A 22,318-nucleotide genomic window follows, 5' to 3' on the forward strand; every position below is an offset into this window, starting at 1 on the left:
TAATGGCCACGGCCCAGGAGAACTCCTGGCTAACAACTGAGGTAAAGATGACCACAATAAGCAACAATAAAAGTTGCACAATGACCTGAGGACTGAAAACACATGTGCTGAATTCCCCTCACCAAGCAGACGTTTTCGGGCTGGGAACTGAGTGTCATTCATTCCATGGATTATTGATGAAAAGAAGCTCGGAACCGTTGGGCTCCCAAAGTCTAAAGGACAAACTCGCCATCAGGCCGTGACCAAAGCACACACAGAGGCCCATAGATTCACAGTGCAGTACCTTTTGGTAAATCGGACTCAGAGTGGACAGCTGAGCCACAGCAGCCAGTGCCACCTTGGATTAGAGAGGTGAGTGGGCACCGGGCTAGGAGTGTTCTATGTACAAGTGACATAAAGATAGCACTGATTCGTATTCTGCGGAGAGGCTGCCTAACTAACCAATGACCCATGTGCCCATCTAGAGCGCTATTCCCAGATCTAAGAGTTTACTTAAGCCGCCCCTTTGACATCACCAGAGCTGTCAGCCCACAGAGGTGCTGAAGCTGAAGCTAACCGGTAGGAAAAGTGAGATGCAGAAAAGCACGCTTCCAGAAAGGCAGTCTTTACATTTTTTAAATTTAGCCGGGTCCCTCTGCAGGAGTGGCTTAATCTCTCTAATCCTCAATTTCTGCATCTATGAAATGGGAATGAGAATTATAGGATTATGCTGAGAATTAAGTGAAATAATGCAGGTCAGGTGATTAGCACAGGCCCCAGCAGACAGTAAACACGCAACAAATGTTAGCAAAGATGCTGCCGCTGCTGATGACGACATTGAAGAGAAAGCAGAAGAAATCCTATTTAACCAACTATCCTGTCTCTGTGGAGATAATAGTCTTAACTAGCATCAGTCATAAACTTGTCCAGTCTCTTTGCCTACAAACATTAGCTGATGTTTGATTACGAGAGGCACCGCCTATGGAAAATCTTTGAAAGTCTTGGCAAGGCACTGGAACAAGTCAGAATTGCTTGATTTGTGGATTTCAGTGCATGCTTCTTTGCATATTTAAAAATAAAAAGGTGCCCAAGATTCTGAGACCGATCCACATCCCAGCTTGGTGATATCCTAGGCCTTATGCTGACCTGAAGGTGTAGGGGCCCTGTGTTGATTTCCTTTCCCCAGCTGCAAGCTCACTGTCCCATTGCCTGCAGGAAAACAACAGCAGTGGTAGGCCTGGCTTGGCAGTCCCAAAGGTGAACAAAAGGATCCTGGCTTTTGGCAAGAACAAAAGGAAGTTCAAAGCGGCCTCAGTCCCATCCAAACCAGAATAGAGTTGTCACTGGTGCTAATGACAGCCTGCTGTGGGGAGGGCTGCCCTCCCTGCAGACTTCCTGGAAGCAGCGCTCAGTTTATGATCAGCTCTGTCTGTGACATTGGGAGTTCGTTCTGTGCAACTAACTCACATGCACTGGGATCATGGCGGAGCCTGGCAGAAGAAACGAGCTGAGCTGATTAACCCCCAAGGGTACAAAGTGGAGTGGTTTCCGTGCATGTCTGCAAGGCAGGAGAGGAAAGAGAAAGCAAATTTTCCTGGGCTACTGCTGAGTCAGACAGCTCAGCTCCCAGGTGGACTGTCCCCCGCCCGAGGCCTCACACCCCTGGGAACTGACCCACAATGCAGCAAAGGTAAGAGCCTGGTTCTTGCACCAGGTGGCATCTCGTTCAATTTGAGAAAACTTTGCTCCTTGACTATCTGGGCCCAGCCTCCCTTCCCATCCCTAACATACACACACACACACACACACACACACACACACACACACACACACACACACAATTGTTGAGGAGAACCTAGAAGATAGAAATGTCTAATTATATCTTTTTCACAACACCTGGAACTCGGGGAAGGCCTCAGGACATTTGCTGTCTGTATGTCTGATTTTTTTCTGCACTGGTCTTCATGGAAACCTTCTTCCCTTACTTTCAAAAATAAAAGCTGCTTCTTCCTGTAATATTTTTACATTGGCCAAACAGGTCAGTAAAATATAAGCAATCCCACTACTGATCACTGGATTTATGTAACAGTGTTCTTCATCAGTATTCAAGTGCAGTCACATATTGTGTTCATCCCTACAGTAGGACTAGGCCAGGGGTCCTCAAACTTTTTAAACAGAGGGCCAGTTCACTGTCCCTCAGACCGTTGGAGGGCTGGACTATAGTTTAAAAAAAAAAAAAACATGAACAAATTCCTATGCGCACTGCAGGCCCGGGACGAGTCGGCTGCTAAGCAGGACAGGCAGCGGCACCCGGCGGGCCGGATAAATGTCCTCGGCAGGCTGCATGTGGCCTGCGGGCCGTAGTTTGAGGACGCCTGGACTAGGCAGTGCCATCGCTGTTCACTCACAGAGACAAGTCCAGAGAAATTGTGACTTGCCCAACAGCAATCAGGTAGTTAAGTGACAGACAGCGTATATGTCTCTATTCTGCCTCTTTTCAGTGGAATGGTGACTCTACTTTTTAAACTAAACCCTGGCTATATTCTCTGCCACGTACTCTGGCAGGTGACCTGGTAAGAGGGTGAAATTTTAGAAGCTGGAACTCTCCTGGAAAATCTAGAAAGAAACCGTCAGAGTCCAGTATAATCTGATTACTTATCCCTGTTTACATCCATCCCTGGACATCAAATGCAGTTTAACAAACACTGATAAACGATGTCCCCTGCGCCCAGCACTGGGTGATGTGTCAAGGTGAGGTGCAAACTCTGTGCTCCAGGAGTGCTGGTGGCATGCAGAGGGGGCTGGGGAGGAAGTCACTCTCCACAGCAAGTGAGCTCCACACTTGGGCTTAGCAGAGGGTGGGGGCTGGGACTCGGGGAGCCTCCTCAGTTCCCCACCACGCCCCACGCAGGTCTGTGCTCAGAGCACAGACTGGGAACTAGACCATCTGGACTTGATTTCTGGTCTCACCACCTATTAGCCCTGGGGTAATTCAGTTAACCCCCTTGACCTCGTGTTCTGACATGTAAAATGGGAAAATGGGAATACCTGCTTCATGGAGTTGTCATAAGATTTAACTGAGATAATACCTGTGAGGCCTTTGCTGCACATAATAAAGGCTCAGTAAATACTAACGATTGTAATGACTACGTGCCTGGCTCCAGGAGACATGCTGGGGATGCAGACAGGAGGAGCCCTACTCTCAGTTTGGTCAGGCCATTGTGAGTTAGTTGTATCGGCTGATGACCTGCAGTGTGATAATGCTCTGGGATGACATAGGAGGGATCTGCTAAGTCTGTGAGATTTGGAGGGTCCTGGGCAGCCTGTTGGGAGAGGTTTCACAGCAGACATGTGTGGAGGGAGGTGGCATAGGACGGTGAGAAGAGCTGCATGAATTTTATTTTGAATCCCAACTCTATCCTCTGCCAGTTTCATAGCATAACTATCTTAGTCGCTAGGGCTGTCATAACAAAATACATATCCTGAGTCACAACAACAGTACATTTACTTTCTCTAAGTTCTAGAGGCTAGAAGACCCAAGTCAAGGGATCAGCAGGTTCAGTGTCTTCTAGGCCAATCTCCTGGGCCTGTAGACGGTGCCTTCCTGCTGTGTCCTCATGGGTCCTCTCCTGCTCACACTGACCTGGGTGACTCCCTGTGTGTTTGAATTTCTTCTTCTTATGAGGACACCAGTCAGATTGGATTAGGGCTCACCCTGATGACCTCAGTTCAACTTAATCACTTCTATAAAGGCTCTATGTCCAAATCCAGTCACATTCTGAGATACTGGGCTTCAACAAATGAGCATTCTAAACACTGCTGAGCTTTATTTCCTTCGCTATAGACTGGGAACCACAATTAATAAGGAGAACGCTTATCCTATATAATAGAAGGCCAGCCACCATAAGCGTAACAACCAGAATGACCAGAGACCAGAACCACCATGGCCCCTCACCAGGCTGGCCCCGCCCCCAAGCAAGCAGTTAGGGGCAATCAGGCAGGCAGGCAGAATAGTTAGGGGTGATCAGGTAGGCAGACCAGCAGTTAGGGGAAATCAGGTAGACAGGCCAGCACTTAGGGGTGATCAGGTTGGGCTGGCCCTGCCCCCCAACAAAGAAAGAGAGAGGCCCAGGCCACCCACGGCAACTCTGTGGCAGGTGTGCGGCCAGCCAGCGATCACCCCACAGAGGGGTGCCCAGGCCAGCCAAGCCATCGCACCCCATGCCTGTTGCCTGAAGAGGGAGGCCACCGGTGGCAGGGAAGCAGGGGTGGGGGGTAGCACTGCACAGATGGCAAGTAATGGTAGCCATGGGAGTGGGGCCAGCTGCCTGCAGCCAGGGGGAGGAAAGTCCCAATAGGCCCTGATCTCAGGCCAGGCCTAGGGACCCTACCCGAGGGGTCCCAGGTTGTGAGAGGGTACAGGCCGTGCTGAGGGACCCCCTCGAGTGCACGAATTTTCATGCACCGAGCCTCTATTAATGACTACAAAAGGAACACAAAATACATACCCCATTTTCTGGCCCACAGAAAGTGCCCGATGTGCAGTGGTTATCATTGGCACTGTGGGCCAAGTCTCACATGAACATGGGGTCAGTGCCCTGTACAATTCATATTCCAGACCAGCACTGAAGAACTGGCTCCTAGTTACTCCACAAACTTCCCGAGAGAGCAAAGGAGCCCTCAGTGCTTCTATTGTTTGGTTCTGGCAGATGTGTCCATCCTCAGATAAGTCATATCGAGGGCACACTCAGCCCTGCAGATACGGTGTTATCTCTTTCTAGTTATTCCAGAATCTGTTTATTCTTTGTTAAATGAGTGGGGTGAGAATGCCCATCTCCTGCACCTCATCAGAGAACCAACATGCAGCAGATATACCCAAAGTATATTCTCTACCCAAAGTAGCCTGTGTCCTGGCAAATATGGAGAACATTATAATTTAAACCTGACATATTCATTACATGTATATGTAGACATAAAATATACAAATGTGAGTTTGTGTGTGTGTGTGTGTGCGTGTGTGTGTGCGTGTGTATAGTATATGTATATACAAGTATTGTTTTAAAAAATCTCAAACTTATAGAGGAGATGCATGTGCAGTATGGTACAAAGAATTTTGTACTTTATTGTTCAGAGCCCTTTGAGAGTAAGCTGCCAATGCCATGTTTCATCTTACCTACATACAGTAGTGTGCATTTCCAATGGACAAGGACATTCTCCTACACAACCACAAACTCGGGAAGTTAACATTGATACATTAGTACTATGCAATCCTCAGCCCCAGGGTGCTTTCAGTTGTTATTAAACCCTCAGACCAAGTCAAGTGTTTACCAGTTGTCCCAATAACATCCTTCACAGCAAGTATTTCAGAATTAGGCATTTAGTTGTGCATTTAGTTATCATGTCTCCTTGGTCTGCTCCAGGATGGTACCTTTCCTTGGTATTTCCTTCACTCTCATAACCTTGACACTAAAAATAGAGTCCAGATATTCTGTCGAATGGTTCTTAATTTGGGTTTGTCTGAGTTTCCTCATGCTTGGATGCAAGTTACACAAGTTTGGCAAGAATAGCACAGAAATGATGCTGTGTTCTCCTCATTGCAACCTATCGGGTGGCAAAAGATTTTAAATTTCACTGAGATCACTTGATTAAGATGGTGTTGGCCAGGGTGCTCCACTGTAAATTAGTCTTCTTCCTTTTTCAATTAATAAGTGTTCTGTAGAGAAGTACATTAAAAGTACATAAATACTTCATTTCTAATCACAATTTCAACATGCCCTTTGGTAATGTTCTCCTCATCCTCTGAATACTTCTTGGTACAGCAAGATGTTACAGCCTTTACATCAGCTATTTCCCCTAAGGAGTTCTAGTTCCTTTTAGTGAAGAATTATTTAGAATCCAAAATCTGACCCTAGGTTGTGCTAGTTGCTAATTGGGGTATCACTGTTACCTGCCTCAGTGGAAGCATTAGGGCCTGTGTGTGTGTCTCATCTATATTTAGTTCTAGATTGATCTATATGTATTTGAAAAACATAAATCCACATATTCACACTGGTACTTCCAATTCCAATCCAACACCACTGGGTCTGTTCTAGCTTTCTCCCTTTCCATACCTGTAAGGCCTTCTCAACACTAATGAAGCTTGGCTCCCATTATCTATCTATATAAAAGGCTAATATGCAAAGTGTCCCCTCAGGAGTTCGATCGCTTGCTATGACGTGCACTGACCACCAGGGGGTGGCGTGTAACCAAGGAAGGCCCTGATAGACCCTGATGGCCAGCCAGGCCTAGGACCCTACCCATGTATGAATTTCGTGCACCGGGCCTCTAGTCCTTACAGATTTGCTTATTTGATCCATCCTCTGAATGTAACCAACTGCAGTCATGACTGTCTCATCACACAGATGACCTCCTCATCAAGCCTGGATCCCAGCACTCTGGGCTGTCCCCCCAGAGGAACCCCTTCCTCTGCCCACCCAGGCCCTGGCCCCTGTGCTGGGCCACCCTTTTCAGTGGCCAACCTACTCACTCTGTCTGGGACACCATACCACCCCCAACCCCCACCCATGCCAATGACTGCCTTACTCGGCCCACATAGTGGCTTTCAGGACTGAATTATTTAGGAACAGAAGGGAAGAGGAAGAAGATGTTTATTCAATTGTGACATTTTTTTAAAACTCAAAAGTCACTGGGATCCATGATAACATTTGTGCACGTACATGTGTTGTCACTGTCTTTGATTTGTAGGGAGCGGAACAGTCTTCTCTGTTCAGTTAGGGCACAGGTTCCCAGCTCAGACGTAAGGGAGTGGGGCTCACACCACTGATTCTGTTCCATTCAGCACTGCTCTGATCTATACGGACTGGGCTCTCACTGTCTGCTCAGGGTGCCAACAACATTTCCAGGGGAAACTACTATTTGGGCACTCCTTTTACTACTCTAAGTCCTAATCTAGGCGCCCCCTCATTTATGTACACAAAGCCAGATACTAAGCACTTTCTACCGTAGGTACCAGGAGCTTGGCTAGGATGTGACATAGAGATTTAAACCTGTTCTCCACCTGCAAGGAATTCTCAGGCCGCTGTGGGAAGCAGACAAGAGACAGATACAATTCCATGCAGGAAAGTGCAAGAATCGCTGTCTCGACAGCCTGCCTTGGGAAGACACCTAACCCAGTGGCACAGGCAGAGAGGAGAGAGATGCCCAAGGGCATCCTGGGTGGGTAGATGAACAAGGTCAGGAAGGGCTGGAAGGGAGGCAAAGGGAGTGGTGTTTGTGAAGTGCCAAAGGTAAAGGGAGGGACTGGCAAGGCAGGTACAGGCTGGTTGAGGTGGGTCACTTGCATGCCAGGCCAATAATAGGGCTGGAACCTAGACTTCAGAACAAGGGACTCTGGAGCCACATTTTTGGGGTTCAAATCCTGGCTCTGCCACTTACTAGCTGTGTGATCTTAGGCAAGTTACTGCTCTTGACTATAAACTGGAGATTTATAATAGTACTTACCTCATGGGATTGATATGATTAAATTTATTCTTTTACAGAATGTGCATATAAAACACACACAATAAACATTAGGGGAGATTATTATTTCCAAATAGGTGGCTCAACAGGGATTAGGGCATGGCAAAGCAGAGACACTAAAAAAATCATTCATTAAAAGAGGGAAATTTAAAAGAATAGATTTGAGCAATTCAAATGTAACACTATCTCATCACTAGAAAAAAATTGTGACTGTGTGAGATAATGGATGTTAATTAGACATTGTGGTGATCATTTTGCAATATCTATGAATACCACATCAGTGTGCTGTACACCTGAAACTAATATAATGTTATATGTAAGTTATGTCTCAATTTAGAAAAGACATTGAAGTCATTATCTTAAGAAAAATCAGAACTTGGCTGCATTTATGTAAGCTTATTTTGTGGCTTACTGTTGTTTTTCTTTTGACATACAGCCAGTCCTCGGGTTACGTCGGACTCGAGGTACGTCGTTTCGTGGTTACGTCGCCATCTCCCATTTATTTATATAAAAAAAAGTTCCGTCATTTTGACGTATGTACATATGTGCTTTATGTTTTTTATTATTTATTTACCACAAGTAAAGGTCAGGAATTGTTATCTTTCTTTTAAACTTTTTTTGCTGTTTCACTTCATTACTGCTGTGTATGTGCTCCATGTGAGTGACGTAGGTGTTTATGTAGGTGGGTTCTGACTTATGGCGAAAATCGCGTTACATGGCACCAGAGGAATGGATCTCCGATGTAACCCGAGGACCTACTGTACCTTGGGGGGTGGGAGGCCACCATAACCTTGTTATTGTTTTGGCCTTTAAAGGTCCCCATGTTACAGAAGAGACATACTACAGAGACCTCCTCTCTTCTGCTGGTTTCCCATTCACTGAGATCCATAGGAGCAGCTGTTATATTCACTCATTGAGTTCTAGGCCATAGTCATTGTCATGATTGTTCTGACAGACCCAGCACCAACCAAGGCTACCCAAAGCTTGAAGTCTATTATCGTTAAAGCAGTTCTGCACCCTGACTGTGGAGGGGAGGGGTGGGAGGGTAGAAAATGGGGTATCCCTAAGACCGTCCTAGAAGTCTATTTGAAACAGGAGTTGGCAGCCTTTCGGCAGTGGCTTGCCAGCCCTCTGTTGTTGGAGCTGTGAGGCAGTCCTCCTTACCCATAGTCCATGTGCCCAGAGAGCCAAGGGCACCAAAAATACAAGCTCAGAAATACCAATTGTGCATCAAAACCAAAAAAGTCTGTACACCAGAGGATACAGTCAACACAGTGAAAGTAGCCTGCAGAATGGGAGGTGATATTTGCAAACTATAACCTGCTGAGGTCTTAATGTCCAGAATATATAAAGAACTCCTGCAACTCAATGTTTAAAAAAAAAAAAACATGTAAAAATGAGCAAAACAAACATTTCTCCAAAGAAGATATACAAATGGCAAAGAAGCACAGTGAAATATTATTCCGCCTTAAAAAAGGATTGAAATTCTGACATGCTACAATACAGAGGAACCTTGAGGATATGATGCCAAGTGAAACAAGCCAGTCACAAAGACAAATCCTGGATGATTCTACTTATATGAGAAGTCAAATTCATAGAGACTGAAGACTGAAGGGAGAATGGAGGTTGCCAGGGACTGGAGGAGGAAGGAATGGGAAGTTTTGCTGAATGCTACAGAGGCTCAGTTTTACTAGAGGAAAGAGTTCTGGAGATGGAGGTAGTGATAGTTGCACAACCATGTCAATGTACTTCATGCCTTTGAACTGTACACTTAAAATGGTTAAAATGGTTAAATTTTGTCACATGTATTTTACCACAATTAAAAATAATAACTAAAAAACATCACACTGGCCTGTGTGGCTCAGTTGGCTGGAGCATCATCCATACACCAAAAGGTTTTGGGGTTGATTTCCGGTCAGGGCACATACCCAGGTTGTAGGCTGGATCCCCCACACCCCTCCCCTCAGGGCACGTGCAGGAGGCAGCTGATCAATGTTTCTCTCTCATATTGATGTTTCTCCCTCGCCCTCTCTCTCTCCCTCCCTCTCTCTAAAAAAATTCAACAAATTTTATTTTTTTAAATACCGATAAAGCCTATATTTTTTGCTTAATAAGATGGACCACTGATTCTGGGGGAAATAGGAGAACTATAGAAGGGGAAACAATTCTACAGTTTATAGAGAAATTTTTCAATTCTCAACGTTTTCTAGAAATGTTCGAGACCTAAATTTCAATACTTTAATTTTATTATAAAGCTTTTCTCTGGGAAAATTAACCCATAGGAAACTAAGGTTTGGTGGGAACTTGGTCATGTTGGCAAAGACTGGCTGAGATATTCTCCGCGAAATCATGAAAACCTACAACTCTAACAGAGATGTACAGAGATTGGTCCTAAAACAGTAAGCTGGGTGTCATACTGAAGATACAGAAATGAAAGAGACACTATGCAATGTTTGCTTATTCATTTGTGTGTGCTACTAACACATGGTAAGCCTAAGGTTTTTGAGCCAAAGGTGGCATTGAGAGGACTGTAAGGGCCACCCCACAGGCCATCCCCTTCTGCTTTGAAAGGTGGAGAAACAGAGCCAGCGGGAGGCTAAATCTGAATTCAAGGTCGCACCTGTGCCAGGTGAAGCATCTGCCTAACTTGGGCTCCAGGACAGGGAGAGGAAATGGAGCAAGAAGGGCTTTTCTTCCTTCTTTCCTGTGCCAGACCCGAGGCAGCTCCGACTGTAGGGGCGGGTCTGCCCTTCGTGGCTTCCTCCACCCACAAGTTCAGTTCATCTCCTCGGGGGCCTGAATTTACTCCCATGTAAAATTGGAACAAAAATAAAATACTGTTGGGCAATGGTGCTTCGTAAGCCATCAAGCAGACGTGGGATTTTATTTATGTGTATACTGCTTCATTCCACAGAGAGACTGCTGTGGTGGCTACCCCTGGAGAGTAGAAAGGACACTGGTCACACACTAACATGGCCTGGTTCTAGCCAAGACAGTGTTTTTATTTTTTTATTTTTTAATATTAGCCACCAACATCTAGAAATCAGGAGATTTCATATAGAAATCTAAATTTCAAATTCTGTTAAAACATAGGACAACCTGGCCACACCGGTCCCACACTCATCGCCAAGTCACTCACTCAGCAGATGTGGACTGGGTGATAGTTCTGTGCCAGACACTGTTCTGGCTACGGAGGGCATAGCAGAGGTAAGACAGACTATCATCAAGTAAACAGATCATCAAATAAGAGAATCACAGAAAGTGATAAATGCTATGAATGAAGCAGGGTTAGGGGTAGATTGACAATGGGTTAAGGGGATGATGCTGTTTTAGTACAGTGGCCTGGGAAGACCTCCCTCAATTTGCCACAGTCCACACCACGCCCTATTACACCACTCACTTTCATCATTTACTGCTACCCGGCAAATGTTGTGAGCTCTGCAATAAGATGATGGGAAATATGACCCAAACATTTAAATTAGGAACAGGGGAAATAGAAATCAGAACAGGATGACCAAACCAGAGGAAATAAGACCAAATGTGGCCGCATAAGAGCCTTTGTGATTGGCACAGTTGGCGTCAAATTAACTCCGAGCTTCCTGGCAACCAGGGCAAAGGGGAGATGTGTCCAATGGCATCATTCTCATTTTCTGAAAGGGAGAAATGAAGCCGTTCCTATCTTGGTACAAAGCTTCCCTCACCTGAACATGGAGAAGGAATTGACCCTGCCAGGCTTCATACAGGAAACTCTAAGGGATACAGTGACCAGCATCCTCACCAACACGTGCAGAGGAGTGCGGCATTTCCCACTGTTCCAGTCATTCATTCAAAACGCTTTATGGAGACACTAACATAAGCACTGGGGATGCAAACTTGCCTGTTGGTTTTTGTTGTTTTCTGGCGTCAGTCTATAGATAACAGATGAGAGCGTGCCTCACCTACACTAAACTTGGCAAAGGCTGTGACGTGACAGGTCAAGACAATGCCATGCAGAACCCTTGCTCCTGCTGATCTCGATTCACAGAGAACTTAGAAGAATGGACAGAATGCCTGTCACTCAAACTATCTCCCTTCCATAAATCTATCTTCTCTCTGTCGGACAGAGAGAAATTGGAGAGTAGAATTAATAGTCCTTTGTCACATTCTTTAGTAACAGCCTCTCCCCTTACTAAAAGGCAACTTCTGTGGCCCTTGAACTTTCTGATTTCAGTAGTTAAATCTCCTCCTTTTTCTGGAATAGCCCAGTGGGGAGACAGCCACAGTTATGCACCCCGACTCCTTAATGCTGAGAAGGGCCCAGCCGAGGGAAGAAAATTCCTAAGCCTATTCATTTACACACCTCACTCCCCACCCAAGAGGGCTCTGCCATATTCCTGGGCCGGTGACAAAAGGCCAGGAAATCAAGACTGTCTTCTAGAATGTTCCTCGGGAGATCTTTCATGGCTCCAGTGTCCAAAGCCTCATGCGAGTTCCCTTGCCAAAGGAGCCCAAGAGATTCTTCATTTGTGTCGGCCCCATGTGTATGCCCAGGTGCAGAGCATGGCTATGCCTTTACATGTGTCTCCTGTCCCACAAGGAACTGCACAGGCAGAAATATAGTTAAGCCAAATTTCTGTTTTTACTTTTTGGCCAGGATGCTGCCTGGCTGAGTCCTTATCACCTGGATTATCTTTCGGCTCCCTGGCGAGGTCAGGGGGCTCACTCTCCTGCAGTTGGCAAGAGTCCAGGCATTGTCTGAAGGCCAGGGCCCAAGCCTTGCTTCTCCCTCGCTCTTTTGAAAATGGAGAAGAGCAATTTGCCTGCGCTGGTTGTAACCCTTACCCAGACTTCCTCCACTTTGTTACCACACCCCTCTGTTACTCTGAATATCCCATTCGCACGCCTCACAGAACTGGTTCTCTGGGTTTGCAACAATGACCTTCCAAAAACTCCCTGAGCTCCCCCAGGCACAGCCTCGCAGGCTCTGCTTGTTCATCTGGCAGGAAGATCTTTCTGGTGCTGGAGTTACCTCCCCACCTGAGATGTCATCCCAGTCCCTTGACATGGAATCGCGCTCAGTCCTGGCATGGAAATCCCGAGGACTTGCTACGAGAGTTCCGGTTCGTGCTGTATTTTCTGACAAACTTCACGGTGTAAGTTTCTTATCATGGACCGTAAACAAATTGTAGACATATATCTCAACATGTGCATCAATACCTCAATATGTGATATATTGTTTTTACTTAAATCACGTCTCACTCATAACTTTTATCACTAGCATAAAAGTACAACACAGTGAGTACAACATGCCCATCAGTTTTATTTCTGAGGGGTGAGGGTTAACGTTAGTAACGTTTTCATAGACGAATAAAAACATGTCAACAACTGGCACTCGGTGGCTGGGAAGCACACCTGGCAAGATGCTTTGTGTTGGGCAGGTGCTCAGTTCATGGAATAATCATAATGATGGTCACAACTGAGTTCTCATGTGCCGGGAATTGTCAAAGTCTTTACATGGCTTGGTTTATCTTGTTCAGTTCTCATAATTCTGACAAGTACTAGGGTTATTTCCATTTTCCGGATGGTTTTAAGAGATTAAGTAATTGCCCAAAGGTACCAAGCAGCAGGACCTGGGTCTGAAACCATGTCTGCCACACTGCACACCTCTCAGCAGGAGGAGGGGGGAAGAGAGAGAAGGGTGAAGTGAGAGGATTGAGCGGCCTTGGGCAGCCAGCTCTTCACAGCCCCGCAAGCTTGCTGACTGCCTCTCTGCATTCCTACTGTAGTGCTTGTCTAATGAATGAACAAAGAACTGCTTTTTCAGAATCTAAATCTGTCACCCTCTCTGTCCATTCTAGTTGACATGTGATTAAATCATCGAGATCAAGGTTTCCCAGTCTCGCCAACACTGGCATTTTGGGCTGGATGACTTTTGGTTGTGAGGGCTGTCTTGTGCACTGTAGGATATTTAGCAGCATTCCTGGCTTCCACCCACTAAGTACCAGTAACACCTCCCCAGCTATGACAGTCAAAAATGCCTCCAGCCAATACCAGATGTTCCGCTGGACATCTGGAGAATCGCTGCCCTGGATACAGCCACAGGTAAAAGGAGATTAAAGTTCCACAGGGGTGGTGATGAAAGTCCCCCGAGGGTGACCGCTTCTGTGGGTAAGGCTGGGAGGTGTCTGGGAATTCATCAAGTGAAGCCACCCCACAGCACCATTCTGACCTCAAACTAAGTGAAAAAAGTCAAAACACTAGCCCAAAGGCAGCCTCAGCCCCACAGGCTTGCAGGTGCATGGAGCAGGGGTCCCTCCAAAAGGCTCAAGGACAGTAATTGGCCTTCCCAGAGTCACCATTCTGACTGGACATCTGTGTGTACCTGGGAAATGGTCATTTCTTCCATAGCCATCTATGTACCATGCATTTGAGCCCAAGCATAAGCAGTTAAAGGGTAACTAGGGGTACAGGAGGCATGTGAGAAGTGTCTGAGCTGGTGCTGGCCTCTCCTGCCTATCACAAGATGGGCAATGGCCACGAGAGCCCTGTGTCCCACATTAAGCCTCAAATCTAAAATCTTGACAACATCTCCAAAGTTATATATATGCTGGATTCTTATATATGATCAAAAGCACAAATTTGTCCAATATACACATTTAAGATATCTCATGATTTCCATGTGTCTGTTTTGGAATTTCTTTCATTTGTAATGTCCAAAGAGCCTCAAAAAGTGAACGTGGCCTAGGCCTGTCTTGACTTTAGCATGGCCCTCTGTCATTGTCCCCAGGCAGAGGGTGGCACACAGGGGGTGTAGCTCCAGGTGCTAGAGACCCCGGGCTCCCAAAGGGTCCCCAACATGCTCTGATTAAAGCTGAAAATTCCACAAAAACTTTCTATGCAGCATCATATATTGTAGGATAATTCTTTAAATAAAAAAAATATCCCTGGGAGAATGTATCATGACCTCTCAAAACTCAATCATGAGAAAATAGACAAGCCAGTTTAAGAAATGGTCAAAAGATGTGAACAGTCATGTTGCCAAAAGATGATATACAGATAACAAGTAAACACATTGAAAAGAGGCTCAACATCGTTAGTCATTAGGAAAAAGCAAATTACAACCAGAATGAGGTACCATTGCATTTTGAATGGCAAAATCTACAAAGACTGACCATACCAAATGTTGGTAAGCTATGTAGGAACCAGAACTGCTGGTGGTGAAGTAAAATAGTACAGCCTCTTTGAAAACCGTTTGTCAGTGTCTTGCAAAGTTAAATGTACACCTGCCATATGATCCAGCCTTGTACTCCTAAGTATTTAGCCAAGAGAAATGAAATCTTCTATCCATACAAAGACTTGTATACATATATTCATGGCAGCTGGAAACAACCCAAATGCCCATCAACAAGTGAATGAATAGACAGACTGGGATGTCCATTCAATGGAATATTATTAGCAATAAAAAAGGAATGAACTGTTGACTCACACAATATGAATGAATCTCAGAATTATGCTGAGTGAAAAAAAGCCAGACAAAAAAAGAATACATGCTGTCTGGTTTCATGTATATAGAATTCTAGAAAATGCAAATAATCTATACTTGTAGAATGCAGATCAATGGTTGCCTGGAGGGGGAGGGGTGGAGCAAGGAGTGAGAAAGGCATTGCAAAGGGGCATAGGGAAACTTTGGGGGGTGCTAAACATGTTCATCATCTTGATTGTGGTGAAGATTTCATGGGTGTGTGGGTAATGGATACCAGAACCGATGGGATTATACACATTAGAGATGTGCATTAGGATGGAGCCCTGGGTGCTGTGAGGGGACAGGGTCACAGTCATTAATTAATGAGTTACACCTGGGCGAGCTCTCCATTTCCCTCTCCTGGGCTGAGCACAGAGGTGCAGCCCTCGCTCTTCAGCACTGCCTGGATAGTGTTGCTGAAGTGTGAGAAACTCATAAAAAATGCAGCAGCTTATGGGTGGGTGGAAGCCCTGCTGTGGCACCTTCTCATGCTACCTGAAGGCGCCCTTTATCTGGGTAAATCCTCTTAGGGCCAGAAGAGATTCTATCAAAATATACTGGGTATATCTGCATGGCTAAAAATGCCCCCCTTCTTAGCGAGTAGAGGGGTGCCTCCTCTCCAGAAAGAAGAAAGTGGCCAAGCAGCTTGGATCCCTTCCAGCATATTCGGGCCAGAAAACTGTGCAGTGTCTCAGGGTTCATTGAGGAAATCAAATGTGCGTGTGTGTGTGCGCACACACACACACACACACACACACACACACACATGCAGGCACGCACTCGCCGCACCAGAGCCCAGTGGCCCCCGAGGCTGGGAGCTGCAGGTGCAAACTCCAATTAGAGCAGCCGGCCTTCCAATCCCTCTTCATCCTGAACAAGGGCTAGGCCTCAGCCCCCGCCAGGGAGGGAGGAAGGCCCGGAAGGACTGCCGACCAGGCTGCGGGAAACAAAGCCTGTCCAGAGAAAAGCAGCGCCTGTGAGTCCAACCCGAAACCCTAGCTTCATTTTCCAAACCTCCTGTGAGAATTAGCCAGTGCACAGTTCTGTGGGAAATCAGTCCCTGGCCACAAGGAAACAACTTGCTGTCCAAGGCGCTCCACTTCCTCCATAAATTACTCGTGGGGAGTTGCCTTTTGCAAACCTGTGAGGCACAGTATTTCCACAGCGGCGCAGTCGTGTTGGTGGTGTCCACCGTTGACAACAGTTCCCCATAACCAATGTACTTTTCAGGGTTATGCGTGCAGGGTGGTCCCTCTGTTCCTGGTGGTTCTTTATCAGTCATATCACATGAAGACTTAAAACAAAAACACCTCTGACTTTATTTTTAGCAAGGAGACATGTGTTTGCTGTTCTTGCCTATGCTCTGTGCTCAGCAGAAAAACGCTAAGACCATCGACCCATTTCCCCACCCCTCCTCCTACTCTCTCCCTCCTCGTGTTTCTTTTATTGACTTATATTTTGAAAGAGAAGGCTAGGAAGGTCCAGAAGCTTGTCCCTCAGCCAAGGAAGCACCCAGGGGGAAAGGGCCCCACTGCAGGTGGGTCCCTCTGGGCAGCTCTGCCACCAGCAACCCCTCTGTTACGGGCTGCTTCCTGGACTGCCTGCTAATCTTTATAGTTTTTCATAACAAAATCTCCAAAGAAGTGCCAACAATTAGAAATGTTAACAAAGGAATTTTAAAAACCTATGTTTTCGTGACTCCTATCCTACTATTTTCTGTGTTTCTCTCCAGATCTCGTCACTGGGCACTGTGTGTGTGTGTGTGTGTGTGTGTGTGTGTGTGTGTGTGTGTGTGTGTGTGTGTCTCCTGATTACTCCTCTGACTTGACTTCTGCACTGGGTTGTCAGTCATGACATATGAATGGCTGGTACATTAGCAACAGAAGAAATAGTCTTTTTGACACTTGAACATCCAGAAACAGTCATTTCTCACTAGTGAACACTAATTGCTCCTGGGAGATACAGAGTTAGGTTCCTGCGAGTTTCTGGTTACAACAGACTCACCAAGTGATCACAGCCTAGTTTCATGTGTGTTTCTGTTTACAGACACTTTATTTGAAATATATTATTGATTCGTTAATATTGAACTCCCAGACAACAGCAGCACTATTGTTCATGCCTGAATACAGCTCATCTAACACACGTATTTTCTCTGTAGGGTGCATCCCAGCCTTCTTGTGCTTAGAAATACTGGTCAGCACTTCAGAACCACATTGGGGGCCATTCATTTTTAAATTGACATATAACATTATATTAGGTTCAGGTGTACAACACAATGATTCAATATTTGTATATATTGCACAGTAATCACCACAATAAGTCTAGTAAATTTTTTTCTTAGTCACTTTAAAGTATGCAACACAGTATTATTAACTATAGTCACCATGCTGTATTGGGGGCCATTTAAAAGAGTGAAAACTGAGTTGCTAAATCTCAATCAACTAAAAGAACAAAAATGCCAAGAATGTGACAGTCCGTAGACCATGCAAAGAACACTTGCTAACAATGTGAGAGCAAATCAAGAAGCCAGAACGTCATCTTGTTTGACCTCAGCTGGGAATTTGCAAGTCAGGTGACTTACAATTTTCACTGCTCTGCAAAAGTGCGTGATATTGATTTGGAGGTTATAAACAAATGTTAGTGAGTAGGCACATTTTCACTATGGAATCCATGAATAATGAGGATTGACTATACCTATATTGTATTAATGACTTACGTTGTGAAGATAGGAGGTGGGTAGCCATTCCTATTTCCCTTTGAAAACAATTTATTGTTTTTTTATTTTAAAAAATGCTACCTGATGGCTGCCACCTATTGATGTAAATCATTTCCTTCCAGAGTGGTGATTTCAGGAATGCCTGATGGGTGCCTCCCGTCTTGCTTCCAAGGTCATCTCCACCATTGCTGGGTCTGGCTGAGTGGGGTCCATTTGGGTTGAAGTCATGAAGCATCCATCTTATATAAAAACTGCTGTTTGAAATTTTAACCCTGCTATTTGGCTTCTGTAAACGCTTGCTTGCTTAAATAATAAGGAAAATAAGATTACTCCCACTTGAGAGAGGTCATTAAACCTTCCCCAGAATAAGTTATCAGTGCTGGCACCAGGCCAAACCTTTGGTTGAGGTCTCAAGGCCCCAGCACACAGGGGCTCTTTAAGAACTTGCAAAGGGGGCCGGACACACCCCATATTTGGGAGACAAAGAAGGTAAAAACATATCAATAGGGAAAGTTCCTCCATGTTGGTCAGAAGGTCTGCGTTTGGGTGGTGCTTCCGGCTTCAGTCTCTATCAACAGCCTGACCGTGAGCAAGGCAGGCAGTTTCTCATCTATAAGAGGGAAGGTCCAGAGTTCATAAGAGGCCCATTCTTTCACATTTTAGCATCTCTGAAATTGCTTGGTCTTTTTGTTTTATTATTATTATTTTCCAATTGATGATGTGTCCGGGTATTATTGTCTACATTCTGCTTTCTTTCTGGGTGGGACATAAAATAAAGGTGCATATTCCACCCTTTGGCATCTCAGAAATGATGAAGTGCAGTGTGGGGTTGTGAGGACTGAGCAATGCTACAACTTCCCGGGCTTGTTGTGGAAAAGTAAATAACATGAGAAAGGATGTGTACAATACCAAGCACCTTCAAATGAAGGGATTATTATCACAACTGGGAGTATTTTCTTGCTCCTGGGATCCATCAATCTTTTCTTTTGAAGTTCCTCAAGAAATTTCATAAAAGTTGCACCATGACCCTCGACCACTGTAACTATATTTTCATGCGACAGTTGGCACAAACAGATGAATTCACTGGGTCATAAAATATTTTGTCATTGGAAATAGATTCCAAAGGAGGTTCAGAACTACTGCTTTGAGGAAAGCAAAACACAAGTTTCTTGGGCGCCAGAGTTGTCCTTTCTTCTTGTCTATGATGTTGCAACCGTGAGGTTGCATGTGATCCGATTAGTGGCGTTCTCTTATTTGCATTGAGATTCTTGGCCAGTGTAAATTGAATTTCCTCTCATAAAACTGCTTTTGCTTATGTTCTGTCCTCTCAGAAGTAAAAGGGAAATGAAACAATTGAGGCAATAGTTCTGTCCTAAATTATTACTATAACCCAGGATTCTTCTATGTCATCCAGTTCATCACCTCAATTGCTCTTTTTTAGGGCGAGGGTGGCTACTTAGAATCTGTGTACAAGAGAAAGCTTGTAGTACCTTCACTCCAAATAGATGCTTTACACTACAGTCCTTGACCGTGTTTCCTTGTATATGTTTGCTTCTTGATGTGAAGGGGCACTATAAATGCAAGAAATTTCTCTCGAGTCTAAATATGGGCAGTGATGGGATCAGCTATTGGGGATGTAGGGCTGAATGCCTGCTAAGGGTTTGCTCCCTGGTAGCAAAATATGGAGGCTGCTTTATCTGCTGTCCTTCTTGTCTAATTGCAATGGCTAATACTTCCAGTACTATGTCAAACAGGAGTGGTGAGAGTGGGCATCCTTGTCTTGTTCCTGTTCTTAGGGGAAATGGTTTTAGTTTTTGCCCATTGAGTATGATGTTAGCTGTGGGTTTATCATATATAGCTTTTATTATGTTGAGGTATGATCCTTCTATTCCCACCTTGTTGAGAGTTTTTATCAAGAAAGGGTGTTGGATTTTGTCAAATGCTTTTTCTGCATCAATTGATATGACTATGTGATTTTTATCTTTCAATTTGTTTATGTGATGTATCACATTTATTGATTTTCGGATATTGAACCATCCTTGCATTCCTGGGATAAACCCTACTTGGTCATGGTGTATGATCTTTCTGATGTACTGCTGGATCCGATTTGCTAGAATTTTGTTGAGGATTTTGGCATCTACATTCATGAGGGATATTGGCCTGTAATTCTCTTTCATTGTGTTGTCTTTATCTGGTTTTGGTATTAGGGTGATGCTGGCTTCATAGAAGGAGCTTGGAAGTGTTCCTTCCTCTTGAATTTTTTGGAATAGTCTGAGGAGGATAGGTTTTAGTTCTTCCTTGAATGTTTGGTAAAACTCTCCTGTGAAGCCGTCTGGCCCCGGGCTTTTGTTTGCCGGAAGCTCTTTGATGACTGCTTCAATTTCTTCCATAGTTACTGGCATATTGAGCTGTTTAGATTCTTCCTGATTGAGTTTTGGAAGGTTATATTTTTCTAGGAATATGTCCATTTCCTCCAGGTTGTCCAGTTTGTTGGAATAGAGTTGTTCGTAGTATTTTTTAATAATCCTTTGTATTTCGGCGGGATCTGTTGTTATTTCACCTCTTTCATTTCTGATTTTGTTTATTTGGGTCCTCTCTCTTTGCTTCTTGGTGAGCCTAGCTAGAGGTTCATGAATCTTGTTTATCCTTTCAAAGAACCAGCTCTTGGTTTTGTTTATCTTTTGTATTGTTTCTTTGGTCTCTATGTCGTTTATCTGTGCTCTGATCTTTATTATTTCCTTCCTTCTGCTTACACTGGGCTTTTCTTGTTGCTCTTTTTCTAACTCTTTGAGTTGTTGGGTTAGGTAATTTATTACCCCTGTTTCTTGTTTTTTGCAGTAGGCTTGTAGAGCTATGAACTTCCCTCTCAAGACTGCTTTCGCTGTGTCCCATAGATTTTGGATTGTAGTGTTTTCATTGTCATTTGTTGTCATGATGTTTTTTATTTCTTCTTTGATCTCTCTGGTAACCCAGTCATGGTTTAATAGCATGCTGTTTAGTCTCCATGTGTTTGATTTCTTTGGGTTGTTTTTATTATAGTTGATTTCCAGTTTTATGCCACTGTGGTCTGAGAAGATGCTTGATATGATTTCTATCTTCTTGAATTTGAAGAGACTTTGCCTATGTCCCAACATATGGTCTATCTTTGAAAATGACCCATGTGCACTTGAGAAGAATGTATATTCTGTGGCTTTGGGGTGAAATGTTCTGAAGATGTCAATTAATTCCATCTGGTCTAGTGAGTCATTTAGGATTGATGTTTCTTTGCTGATTTTTTGTTTAGAGGATTTGTCCAATGGTGATAGTGGGGTATTAAAGTCTCCTACTATGATTGTATTGCTGTCAATCTCTCCCTTGATATCCTCCAGGAGTTTTTTTATGTATTTGGGTGCTCCTGTATTGGGTGCATATATGTTTACCAGAGTTATTTCTTCTTGTTGGATTGCTCCCTTTAGTATTATGAAGTGGCCTTCCTTATCTCTTGTTATGTCCTTCAGTTTGAGATCTAATTTGTCAGATATAAGTATTGCTACCCCAGCTTTTTTTTTCAGTTCCATTCGCCTGGAAAACCTTTTTCCATCCCTTCACCCTCAGTCTGTGTGCGTCTTTTTTTCTGAGGTGGGTTTCTTGTAGACAGCAGATATATGGGTCATATTTTCTTATCCAATCCATTACCCTATGTCTTTTGATTGGGGCATTTAATCCGTTTACATTTAAAGTTATTATTGATAGGTACTTATTTGTCGCCATTCCTATTTTTTACACCTGTGTTCCTTCTTCGCTTCCTATTTCTTTTTTTTTTTTTTTTTTTACAGCAGACCCTTTAGCATTTCTTGCATTGCTGGTTTGGTGGTAATAAATTCCCTTAGTCCTTTTTTGTCTGTGAAGCTCCTGATTTCACCTTCAATTTTGATTGACAGCCTTGCTGGGTACAGTATTCTTGGATTCAGACCCTTCCTTTGCATGACTTTGTATATTTCATTCCATTCCCTTCTGGCCTGATGAGTTTCTGTTGAGAAATCAGTTGCTAGTCTGATGGGGGATCCTTTGTATGTAACTTTCTGTCTCTCTCTGGCCGCTTTTAAGATTCTTACTTTGTCGTTGGTGTTTGCCAATTTAATTATAATGTGCCTTGGCGTCGGTCTTTTGGGGTTCATTTTGCTTGGGACTCTGTGAGCTTCTTGGATTTGTGTGGGTTTTTTCTTCTCTATATCAGGGAAATTTTCTGTCATTATTTCTTCAAATAGGTTTTCTATTCCTTGCTCAGCTTCCTTTCCTTCTGGAACCCCTATTATGCGGATGTTGTTTTGTTTCGTGTTGTCCCAAAGTTCCCTTAGGCTCTCCTCCTGCCTTTTAATTTTTTTTTCTAGAAGTTGCTCTACTTGGGTATTTTTTCCCATCTTGTCTTCTAGCTCACTGATGCGGTCCTCTGCTTCTTCTAGTCTACTCTCGATGCTTTCTATTGAGTTCTTTACAGCAGCGATGTCATTTTTCATTTCTTCTTGGTTCTTCTTCATTTCCTCTTGGTTCTTGCTCATATTGTCGAATTTGTCTTCCATTCTTTTCAGCCACCTTATGACCATTTCTCTGAATTCTTTTTCTGG

General features: G+C 44.3%; 1 protein-coding gene across 1 annotated transcript in view; it reads left to right on the forward strand.

Annotated features, from left to right (window-relative positions):
- The first annotated feature begins 1,419 nt into the window (after positions 1 to 1,419).
- LNX1 (ligand of numb-protein X 1) overlaps positions 1,420 to 22,318 on the forward strand; it is a 180,020-nt gene continuing 159,121 nt past the window's right edge. Inside the window, exon 1 of the mRNA XM_080660199.1 lies at positions 1,420 to 1,669. The gene's annotated coding sequence lies outside the window, so the exon portion shown is untranslated. The remainder of the gene's footprint in view (positions 1,670 to 22,318) is intronic.

The sequence above is a fragment of the Plecotus auritus genome, assembly GCF_963455305.1.
Source record: "Plecotus auritus genome assembly, chromosome: 1".
Classification (NCBI taxonomy): Eukaryota; Metazoa; Chordata; class Mammalia; order Chiroptera; family Vespertilionidae; genus Plecotus; species Plecotus auritus.